The sequence below is a fragment of the Mustela erminea genome, chromosome 7, assembly GCF_009829155.1.
Source record: "Mustela erminea isolate mMusErm1 chromosome 7, mMusErm1.Pri, whole genome shotgun sequence".
In the NCBI taxonomy this organism is placed as follows: domain Eukaryota; kingdom Metazoa; phylum Chordata; class Mammalia; order Carnivora; family Mustelidae; genus Mustela; species Mustela erminea.
In genome coordinates, this window is record NC_045620.1 from 122,765,804 (window position 1) to 122,778,154 (window position 12,351).

The window sequence follows — 12,351 nt, forward strand, 5'->3', positions numbered from 1 at the left end:
GCATTTGACAAAGTTCAACATCCATTCATGATAAAAACTCTCAACAAGGTAGGTTTAGAGGAAACATACCTCAACATAATATAGGCCATTTATGAAAAGCCGATAGCTAACATCATACTCAATGCTGAAAACCCAACAGCTTTTCCCCTAAGATAAGGAACAAGACAAAGATGTCCTCTCTCACCACTTTTATTCAACATAGTACTAGAAGTCCTAGTCACCTAGTCCATAGTGACTAGAAGTCCTAGTACTATAAGTCCTAGAAGTCCTAGTCACAGCAATCAGACAAGAAAAAGAAATAAAAAAAAATTATAGAGGACTGAAAAGAGATTTAATTTATATAGGTTATAATCCAATCGATTTTATTTATATAGGCTATAATACAATAAATATTGTATTTATAAATTATAAATTATATTCTAAATTCTAAAATTTGCTTATTCTAATTTATAATACAATAAATATTGTATTTATTGTATTATAAATTAGAATAAGCAAATTTTAGAATACTTAATAGCCCTTTAATAACCTATTTTTTTCTTTACTGCAAATATGTAGCACTGAAGAAGGTAAAGATCACAAATATAGTTATAGTTATATAAATCACTGCCCTGATTTGTGGTAAGCTACCAGATTTACCTTCCATTATTTCTGTACCCTCAATGAAAATGTCTATGCATTAGAAAAGGCAAGTAACATCTTAGTATTATTCATAAAACCATTTGGATGTTGTAGGGACAACTGGGTGGCTCAGCTGGTTAAGCATCTGCCTTCAGCTCAGGTCATGATACCAAGGTCCTGGGATGGGATCTTGGATCAGGATACTTGCTCAGCAGGAAACCTGCTTCTCCCTCTTCCTGCTGCTCCCCCTGCTTGTGCGCTCGCTCTCTCTCTGATAAATAAACAAAATCTTAAAATTTTTTTTAGATGTTGTAGACCCCATGAAAAGATCTTGGGACCCTGTTATGGATTGAATTTTGTCTCCCTAAAATTTGTATGTTGACACCCAAGCCCTCCAGTGTGACTGTATGTAGAGATAGAGCCTTTAAGGTGATAATTAAGGTTAATTAACATCATAAGGACGGGGACTTAATCCAACAGGATTAATGTCCTTATGGGAAAAGGAAGAGACACTAGGAGTATACTCACAGAGGAAAGTCCATGGGAAGACACAGAGAAAAGGTGGTCCTTTGCAAACCAGAAAGAAGGTTTCACCAGAAACCAACACTACCAGCACTTTAATATTAAACTTCCGGTGCCCAGAATATTGAGAAAATACGTTGTGTTGTTTAAGCCACCAAGTCTGTGGTATTCTATTATGGCAGCCTAAGCAGACTAATGCAGACCCCCAGGAATCTGCAGATCTTATTTTGAGAATTTGGGCTCTAGGTATATACTTACTATCTCTTTTACTGTTCTTAAGGAAGAGGACAAAGGTGTGTTCAAAGAAAAAGATGGCCACCTGCAGCATGGGAAAGGAAAATAAGATGATATCCAGGAATACTAAAGAATAGAAATTTCCCAATAAAAATGGAAAAAATTATAAAGTACAATAGATAATCCATATAAATGGGCTCTCCCACCAATCCACATCTAGATTTCCCAAATCCCATGTTACTTAGACTCTGAAGTTCAAGCCTCCTATATCCTTCTTACTATATCACTTCTCTGAATCGTCACCTCTAACTCCTTTTAACCCTTTGAACCATCATCACTTATTTGACCTTACAGAATTTGGTTAGGGAGATTTGAGGTGAACCTGCTGTCCGTCCTAAAGTCAATATTCTTTTTGAGCTTTCAGGCACATCATAAGAAACTACACTCTCCTGATTGACCTCAGTTCCCAATATCTTCCCAATGTTTGGTAAATGTCCTCAGTCTGTAGCCCTCTTTTCTTCAATACCAATGTAAACATACAGGAACACCCACACACACATTCATTCACACATGAACACACACGTGCGCACATTCTCTCTTTCCTTAGATAAATACCAGTGTTCTTCTACACTGAATTTAATTTAAAAATCTATTGAGTATCTTATGGATGACATTTCAATAACTTCAATACTGAGAAACATATGTGCATAAAGCTAGTTATAAATTTAAGCAAGAAACCATAAAAATTCTTAACAATGAAAATAATTTTATAAACCCACAAGGGACTAAATTAATCCCAGAAAAATGGGCAAAGAATTAAAAAAGTAATGCACATTAGATGATATATAATTGGACAACAAAAATGAGAATATATCCAACCTAATTAATAACTGTTTGGATTAAATTAAAAATAAGGAAAAGCAATTTCTCATCTACTAGGCTGGTAAAGCTAAAAGACTGACAAAATCCAGCATTAGTGAGGGTCTAGGGAATTATGCAATGTCCCACATCATTATTAGGAATGTAAATTGGTGAGGACTTGGATGGCTCAGTGGGTTAAGCACCTGCTTTCAACTCGGGTCATGGTCTGGGGTCCCGGGATGGAGCCCCACATCAGGCTCCCTGCTCAGCGAGGAGCCTGCTTCTCCTTTTCCCTGCCCTCCTCTCATGCTTGCTCTCTCTTTCTCTCTCAAATAAATAAATAAAATCTTTAAAAAAAAAAAAAAAGGAATGTAAATTGGTACTGCCTTTCTGGAATTACCAAAATAATTAAAATGTACATAAAAAGCAATCCACCTTCAAAGAACTTGTCTTCATCATATAATCAGAAGTGCATTAATTGTAGGGCAGCCACTCTCAGCTGGGACCTTCAGCTCCCTCCAGGGAACATTTAGCAACGTTTGGAGACATTTTTGCTTGTCACAACTTGGAGTAGGGAATGCTACTGGTATCTAGTGGGTAGAGCCCCGAGATGCTTCTGAAAATCCCATGATGTACAGATCAGACCCCACAACAAAGAATTATATGACCCACATGTCAATCGTTCTGAGGCTTAGAAAGGCTGGCTTCAGGAAATTTTACCACTCTAGCTACCCTACCTCCTCCCCAGAAGGGAAGAAAATTAAGTCTTCTTTACGTCAAACTCTAGTATACTAACTAGCTATGTAACTAGCAGGTGTGGATAATGTGCACTAAAAGGTCCAACTGCTATATGGCTCCCCTTCTCCTACATATAAATTGATTCAGCCTGACTTCCTAGAAATGGCTGAGCACCTTCCTCTCACACAGTTAATGGGTCAAAATACATGGGGATTAGAGGTGTCACAAGTACTACCACATGCCTATCATTCTGTGAACCGAACTTGATAGTCAGCTAACAGAGTAAGGTCAAACATTAGGTCTGGGGGAATGAGACAAAGGTGTGTGCTAATTCCTAACAGAGCCTCCTAGGATACATGAATAAATACAGAGATCTGTAACAAATTGGGCCCATGGGGAATGCAAATTCATGAGCTCTGCTTAGAAACTTGCCTGAACACATACCAAAAAATAAAATCTGAATCCAGACAGGACCCACGTTCAGGGCTATGGTAGTTAAATTATTCAAAGGGAAAACAGAAAAGTAAAGTGATTTTAAATATATCAGATACATAGTTAGGGGACAAAGGAAACCTCAGGAACGATGAGAACTGAAGTACCGTTGTTACAATTTTCTGGATGTTTCAAATGTCAAATTCTAGGCATGGGGTTAATGGGTAAGTAAACCCTCAGGGACCTCATGAATATGGGAGTTACAGTCACAACCCCCTTTCGCCTAATGAGGAAAGTACAGTGGATAGAAGTGATAGGGGCTGGGATACTGCAAAGAAGAGGTAAGGAAAATTCCTAGCTTAGTTAACCAGATGAAAGACAGTATCAGGAATTCAAAATAGAATTGCTTTTCAAATATCCTGTTATCATCTCTTTCCACTTGCAAGAGAGATATTTTCCCCAATTAGCCTAAATTTCATCATATACGTCTAACTCATATAGATACGCCTGGAAAGGTCTTGCATATACTAAAGTCATAGATCAAATCTCATTCTTTATAGCAAAGCTAAAATATCTCATTCAATGAAATCCTAGTGTGAACCATTCTTTTATTTTTTTTTTTTTAAGATTTATTTAGTTTAGAGAGAGAGAATGCAAGCAGAGGGGAGAAGGGACATAGGGAGAGAGAGAGGAAAAAAAACTATAAGCAGACTCCCTGCTGAGCAAAGAGCTCCATCTCAGGACCCTGAGATCATGACCTGAGCCAAAATCAAGAGTCTGATGCTCAACTGCCTGAGCCACCCAGGTGCTCCCAAATCATTCTTTTAAAAATTATTCCTACCTAAACATCTCTTTTGTAGAAAATCAAAAAGTTTTACATATGGGACAGTGAATATATAAAACATTTTAAAAACACACATGGGGTGCATGGGTGGCTCAGTCAGTTAAACATCTAACTCTTGGTTTTAGCTCAGGCCATGATCTCATGGGTCACGAGTCAGATCCTCACCTGTGCTCCCCGCTAAGCGAGGGGTCTACTTGAAGATTCTCTCCCTCTGCCCATTCCCCCATGCCCGCACCCATGCTCCCTCTCTCTCAAATATATAAATAAATTTTTAAAGCACACACATAAACACACAAATAAGAATTAAAATATGCCCATACTGCTTTCCATATTCCCAGATTCCCAGACAGTTAATAATAACTTTATCATGACAGTTGTCATACATGCTAAACACACCAAACTATATAAAACTTGGCAATAGCCATGAAAATAGAAATCCCAATTTAATACCAGTTTATTATAGCAAGATGAACAGAATCTACCCAAAGACATGCTCTTCTTAAGAAGTTTAGGCTACTCAGTTAGGCTATCTTGCTGGGAAGGAATTTAAAGAATTTTATAGAAAGGATAAGAATTTTACCTGGAAAAACTGTAAAGAATTTGTAGAGCGGGCATGAGGAAGACTGAAAGAGTGTGCAGAGGCTGAGAAGGCAGGGTGTTTGGGGGAGAAAAGGTCAAGAAAAGGTAGAAAGGTGGCAGCTTAGTAAGGAACAGGAAAATCTGAGAACTAGCAAAGATATTTAAAGGCAAATTACAGGAAGTAAGTCTTGCTGGATGATACAGAATGCATCATTGCTTTATTCCTAAAAAATCTTTCAGGAATAGTCTATACAGTATTCATAACCAAATATAAGTTTGGCATTATATTTTTGTATTTTTTCCCTTGTTTTCTTGTATGCAAGAAATCCTGAAGAGAGCTTCAAGGACAGAGAATGGTAGTCAAAGGGCCAAGACCAATTTGTCCCCCAACCACACAAAATTTACATTGTAAAAATATACAGGTGGTTAAATTGAAGTACAGAGTAGTCTATTGCTCATTGAAAAATAACATATTTCTCCAAGTCAACTAACCAGTTAGCAAACTGGTTAATACAAGGTCATAAGAAGCCACAGTTTATGGGTCTGGATAACCATGACCCACAAACTATTCTATTCTGCATTCACACGTTATATGCCTAATCTTCGGTAAACATCCTTTCAAATGAAAGTAGCTAAATGGTCAGTGAAGGGTAGACAGGAGAACGTGAAAAGATGAATGAAAAGTCATCGCTTATCACTGGCAAATTTAAATTGCATGTCCCACTAATGCTGAATCTAAGGTCACACCACTCTGTGGAAAAAGGTTAAAGAACCATCAACGGTTTAGAAAATTATTCTATTTGTCTTGTGTAAGTATTTTCAAGAAGGTTCACCATGTAATTTTAAGTCTAAAACAAACCCAAGTAAATACCTTCCAAGAATAAATTAAGGACTACATTCATAAAAGAATTACTACTTAAGATGCAATTATCTGATTTTAATGATGCTTAAATTAAAAGCAATTAAACAACTTAACAGGGGAAAAGTGTCTATGAAGGGTCCTGTTCATTGTTGACCATGGTTAAGAAATTTTAAAAAAAGAAAAGAAAAAAACCCAACACATTTTGTTTAAATTCCTCTCATGTTTAAATCTAACAAAAGCAAGAATGATAACATAAGTAATATGTAACATCAAATTCTTAATCATAATTGAAAAGACAGTACAAAATGTCTACTCTTTCCTATTTAACCATCTGGAACATGTTACAAACTCCCTGAAAGCAAGAAAAATCTGCAAGTATAATTACACTCTGGGACTATTAGCATGACATGCTTCAATAAATACTCCTAATAGGATCTGCTGATATAATAATTGGCACTAAAACTGATGGATTTTCATTATTCGGCTATTTGTTCTTACTAACTAAACACTCAAGAAAACCAATAAATTGTCCCTTGAATAGAAACAAACAAATACCCAGCAAGGGCAAAATGTGATGGGTTGCAGAGGGACAAAGAATAAAGATCTGGCAATGCCTGAGTTCTATTTATATTTTCTCTCTCCCTCTCTTCCTCTGGTCCCCTACCCCCCAAACCTGCCACAGCTATCTGGTCAAAAGTGACTTTGTTAGGGTTAGGAGAAAATGCTACATTAAGTCTCGAGCTGGCCAAATTCCAGTTGGCTGCAGGTCTTCAGACCAAATCGTAACAAGGGAAAATATCCAAAATGTATTCTACTTGACGGTTTTGGGGATTTAACATTTAACTACTTAAACTGGAGGGATTAAGCAAAGAATGAACCCAACCGGCTAAGATCTTTAGGAAGACGGCTCTGGTAGCTGAGCAATGGAGGCAAGAGGGTTGTTGTAGCAATCTAATTCCAATGTGATGAGCGACTGGACTGATGGCAGCAAATGAGGTGAATGAGACACTGGACTAAATTAACAAGAGTTGGGGGTGGACAAGAGAGGTCACATTGTCCACACGTCTGAATTATAAATATAGTTCAGGTTTACTATTCAAATCCAGAAAATACAGGTAAGTAAAAAGAATAAAATATAAAAATAACCCGTAAGTGTTCCAACTAGAATTAATGTAAACAGCTGTATATTTACTCTTCTATAAACATAGATCCAGATATGGTTTTGTTTTAATGATTATGGATTCACAGTGCACATATTGCTTCAAAGCATCTTTTTTCACTAAATTTATGTATATAACTTCTCATGCTATTAAGTATTCTTCTAAAAAGATTTGTATTGTCTGAGAAACACTCCTCGCTCTCTCTGTGACACAGTTTTTAATCAAAGCAGTGGTGCAGGACTTGAGATTGGTTCTAATTTTTTGCTATTAAAAACAATACTACAGGGCATCTATCTGGCTCAGTTGGTAGAGCATGCGACTTTTTCTCAGGGTCATGAGTTCAAGCCCCACATTGGGCATGGAACCTACTTTAAAAAATAAATCAATACATTAATAAAATCTTAAAACACAATGTTATGATAAGGCATCTTTCTGGCTAAAATTTTGTTTACATTCAGGATTATGTTCTCTGAATAAGCTCCTACAAACACCAAGTTTCCTGGCACAGGAGACTGGGTATATATTAATGCCACTAAGCCAAGAATGAGTTTACAGGAGATAACAGATGTCTGATGGAGAGGCTAATGAATTCAGTTATGTCTACATTAATTATGAATATGACATACAAGCAGATAAATCCAGATGACTTCCAAACAAGTGGTATATAAAGGTTCTGGAATCTCTGACATATTGATGATAGTGAGTACATGAGATGACCAAGGAAAACTGTAGAGAGAGGAGAATGAATTACTATGGAAACACCCCAATATTTGGGGTCAGGGCAGCAGTTAAAGCTGAAAGAGCAAACAAAAAAAAAAAAGAGAGAGAGAGAGAGAGAGAGCAAGAGAGAGAGAGAGAAAATGAATAAAGATAAGAGGAAAACTAGCAGAAGTTGAAGGCACAGCAATCGTAATGCCCAGTTTCAAGAATTATTTTCAACCTTCCCAAAGAATCACAATCCTTTAAAACGCAACAAACTCTTAGAAAAGTGCCCAGAGTCAAGAGTTCTTGCTAAAATAAACCCCAATGAGACACAAATGTCCCAAAGATACTAGGAATTCATTATATCCTAATACAACCATAAGCTCCGAACCTACACACTTTTATGCTCAATGTGTCTGTCAACTTCACCCAACTTCATGCCATAAAAGTCCAAATAAGGAAGAATTCTAGGTAAATTTGTGGTATAGCATTATAGAGAGTTTTTTTTTTGGGGGGGGTGGCCCAAAATTGTTTTTCTCCCTTCAAGATTTTGGCTACTCCTAGTGTGCTAAGATTTATTATTATAGAAAACACGTTTACAATTTCAACCTCATTTTACAAGCTTTCCAAAATATCTTTTCCAGAATTAATTTTTACAAACTTGATTTCATTTTCCCCTTCCTCTTTCTACCCTTTGCTTAACCCTGAGGATTAAGGGCTTTAGTCCTCCTACAACTGGGTTCTAAACTTTCCAATTGCTCCACTTTCCCCAGCTTCAGTCAGGGACTACTCTTGCAAAACACCACAGTACTTGGTGGGCCTCATATGGATATACAAGTTGAGTTGCAGATCAAAGTATACTCTTACATCAAGTCACAATCATCTGGCTGCCAGAACATGCAGAGATACTGCTTGCCCTGGGGTTATTTTTAAAGACCAACCTCATTCATTATTCCTATAATCACGGATTCCATTCTAGCCATTACAACTGCCCATTTCAATATCCTGTTCTTTCTTCCAGTCCCACCTTCCTCCCCTTCTAAGAATTTCTTTATTCATTCCCTTTTTCATATCCCAGTTTGGCCAAAGGAGTGGTCTTTCCCTTGCATATTTTTAGTATGTTACTTTATTGGGAAGGGGCACTAGAAAAAGATCAAAAGAAATCTCAACTCCTATACATACAATTTTATTGATCAACAGGAAATCTATACCAGACCAATGTACTATACCAAATTAAAACTATGAACTATAAATGAGTCACTGAAACAAATATTTTTTTCATCGCATGTGAACAAGGATGAGAGAAAAGGAAATGTGTAAACAGTACCTGGCGATATTCACCCCAGTTCACAAATTATCATTCCATCCTCTGAGGATCATTGTTTCTCCCTCTCTCCTCCCGAGAAGCATAACTTCATGTGACACTAGTACCGAATAATAAGCACATAGGCCACAATACCTCAGAAATCTCTTTAATAGATATTTCAATATTATGTTTTACTTTTATTTTACCTTTAAAAACTGCTTTAGTAAAGCCTAGACCCTGATAAACTTTCTTAACATCTCTGATATTTTCATTAACATGGAAGATTTTGTTAGTGAATGGGACACTTTTAGTGCAATGCAATTTCTACCAGCCTTAGCTTTGCCTCCTCTCTAGATTTATGATTCTAATCCCCCACATCATCATTCTCCTTCTGGGAAGCCATTCTTCATCCACTAAGGTTTGGTTGAGTATCTCTCCTATGTGTCCCCGTAACACTCTATGTTTACCACACTGTAGCAGCTAGCAAAGTATTTGCCTACATATCTGTCTGGATGCGCACAAGCAGACTGTCAACTCGTTGAGAACAGGAAGGCTATGTCTTACTCACTTCTGTATCTCCAGAATCTAGGGCAGTGTGTGTCACCAAATATATTCTCGACAGAGTCGGTGTGGCCCCCACCAGCACCATTATCCAGTACCATCCAACTGCTCTGCTCCTAGACTAAGGCTTATTATAATCTCCTAAACGGGAATCAACACAGTTTTCTTAGGGGATACCATAAATCCTGATACTGATCTTCCACTTTGCATATGGTTAAGCAACACATTACAGGTTCTATTTATTTCTTCAAAATCTCCACGAAGTAAAAATAATTATCCTCTTTTACCAATAAGAAAAGTAAAAACTCAGAAAAGATAAACTGCTTTCTCATAGCTATACAGTAAGCAATTGAGGAAAAGATTCATGCCTGTCTTCCTGTAAATCAAAGATGTTTCTACTATACTATTCTGCTTCCCTTATACCTATACTGAAGTGACATGAATATATAATAATTCAAATATATTTTTCTTGCTATATTCTACAACGTTAGATTCCCTCTGGGAATCAATAAGATGCTAGTTATCTGGAAGACCATAGGGACTAGGGGTTAAGCTTATATGCTCTGGAATTATATTAACTATCTGGATTCAAGTACCAATTGTGCTATCTGTTAGCTATGTATTATTGAGTAAGTTTTTAATATTGCTGTGCTTCAAATTCTCATTTATAAAATGAGAATAGGAGTAGTAGCTATAGCATTGTTGTGAGGAACAGATTACAAGATGTGTGAAGGATTTAGAATAGAGCCCAGCATGTAATACTACTACTAACAGCCAGGATTATTGCATGCCTACTATGTATGTTAACTTACCTTCAGTAAACATTAGCTATGAATGTTTAATTATTTAAGCTTACACAAAAAGTCTTTAACATTTTCTATGCCAGTGGTTATCAAAACTTATAGTGTATCCAAATTATCTAAGAAGTTTTTAAAAATACCCACAGGACCTGCATTCTGCAGATTCTAGTCTGTGGGTCTGGACTGGTTTCTAGAAATTATTCTTTTGAAGAATTTCCAACAGGATTTCCATTCTCTGAAATATACTAGAGGTCTTAAAAATTTCTGCTACATAGCATCTGAAACTGCTCAATAAAATATAAAAATTACCGTTTTCAGTGATGGATACCCCATAAAGAATGCAAGGGAAAACCACCAACATCAGCAATGGAAACAAATTAAGAAAAAAGATGGAAAAGCAAGCAGCAAAGCTGCCAGGTAACACAGGGGCCATAAACTAAGAGTAAGAGAGATCAAGGAAAAAGGCTCAGGCCTCCTGAGGTCTCATGCCATCAGACAAAGCCAGGACCCAAATGGACAATAACCCAGGAAAAGGATGAACTCAAACATCAAAAATACCTCAAAGGCAAACATCAAGGAAAATTTACCTCTTTGTTTTAGCAAACACATCATGAGAATTTGATGCCTGAATCATCTACACCATGTGGATGTTCCTAAAAAAACCAAGAGTAAGAATTTTAAGTTAAAATCCAGGTTGACAGACCAAGCCCCCCAACTCCAAGCATATAGTAGAAGGAAATAAAAATCCACTCTAGAAGAATGTATCCTGAACTTAAACCAAAGAGTTTTCATACTTACACAGGATTCCAAAGAAAAGGAGTTCAGAATTCAAGAAGAAAATCACAAAACACACAAGTAAATACAGCACTATTATAAAATATCAGTAAAAATTTAAAAATTTGTCATAAAAATTTCCAGCTATGACAAATTTACAGTAGCCTACACGGTCACTAGAAAGGAAAGTATGAAAGAGAGGTTAAGAAACATGCAGGAGAGAACAGAATAATCACTACCACCAGGACTATATTCTCTGATCACAACACAATGAAAAAAAAGTCAGAAAGAAACTAAACACAAAACTGCCAAGCAATTGGAAATTTAAAACTCCACCTCTAAATAACTCATAATTCAAGAAACAATACCAGAAAACAATTATTTCTTAAGAGAAAAAACTGTAAAACTAAGAACGAAACAATAATGAAAATGCTACATTTCAAAACTATAAAATGCAGCAAAAGCAACATTCAGAAGAGAATATATTCCCATAAATATTAGGAAAGAAGAAATGGTTGAAAGTTTTATTTTAATATTAGGAAAGAAGAATGGTTGAAAACTAATGGGCTAAATGTCTAACTATAAAGTTATTTCAAAAAATAACCTCACCTTAAAAATATAAAGAGCAAGAAATATAAAAGTATAAATCAATGAAATGGAAAACAAACACAATAAAGAGAATGATAAAACCAAAAGCTGGTTCTTTGAAATCAATAACAAAATACCCTTGATGAGGTCAAGAAAAAAAAGATACAAGTTAATTATTAAAAATGAAGGAGAACCTAACTATAAATAAACCAAAGATTAAACAAATAGGAAATTATGAAAACATTTCCACGAACAGATTTTTTTTTTTTTAAAGATTTTATTTATTTATTTGACAGAGAGAAATCACAAGTAGATGGAGAGGCAGGCAGAGAGAGAGAGAGGGAAGCAGGCTCCCTGCTGAGCAGAGAGCCCGATGCGGGACTCGATCCCAGGACCCTGAGATCATGACCTGAGCCGAAGGCAGCGGCTTAACCCACTGAGCCACCCAGGCGCCCCTCCACGAACAGATTTGAAAACTTAAATGAAATAGGTAATTTCTTAAAACAAAACCCATTAAAACTAACCTAGGGCACACTAATATAAACATATGACGGAACAAATAAGTAAAGAGAAGAATTCCAAAAAATATATGGCGCTACCCCTCCTTCTAAGAGATGGTGCTTAATCTCTAGACTTAGTGGTTTAGGAACTCGTTACCAAAGAATTAAGTGGGGAAAGAGAAGAGCAATAACTTCATGATGGGAAAACTTGCCAACACTACCTCAGCCATGTGAGGAAGGTTAATTCACCATCATCAGTGACGTGGT

General features: G+C 36.4%; 1 protein-coding gene across 12 annotated transcripts in view; it reads right to left on the reverse strand.

The window, feature by feature from the left end:
• NCOA1 (nuclear receptor coactivator 1) overlaps window positions 1-12,351 on the reverse strand; it is a 237,818-nt gene that overhangs the window by 115,846 nt on the left and 109,621 nt on the right. For 9 of the 12 annotated variants that reach the window (XM_032353140.1, XM_032353141.1, XM_032353142.1 and 6 more), the window contains one exon: window positions 10,810-10,875. The exons of the other annotated variants lie outside the window; for them this stretch is intronic. The gene's annotated coding sequence lies outside the window, so the exon portion shown is untranslated. The remainder of the gene's footprint in view (window positions 1-10,809; window positions 10,876-12,351) is intronic. 12 annotated transcript variants of the gene reach the window in all.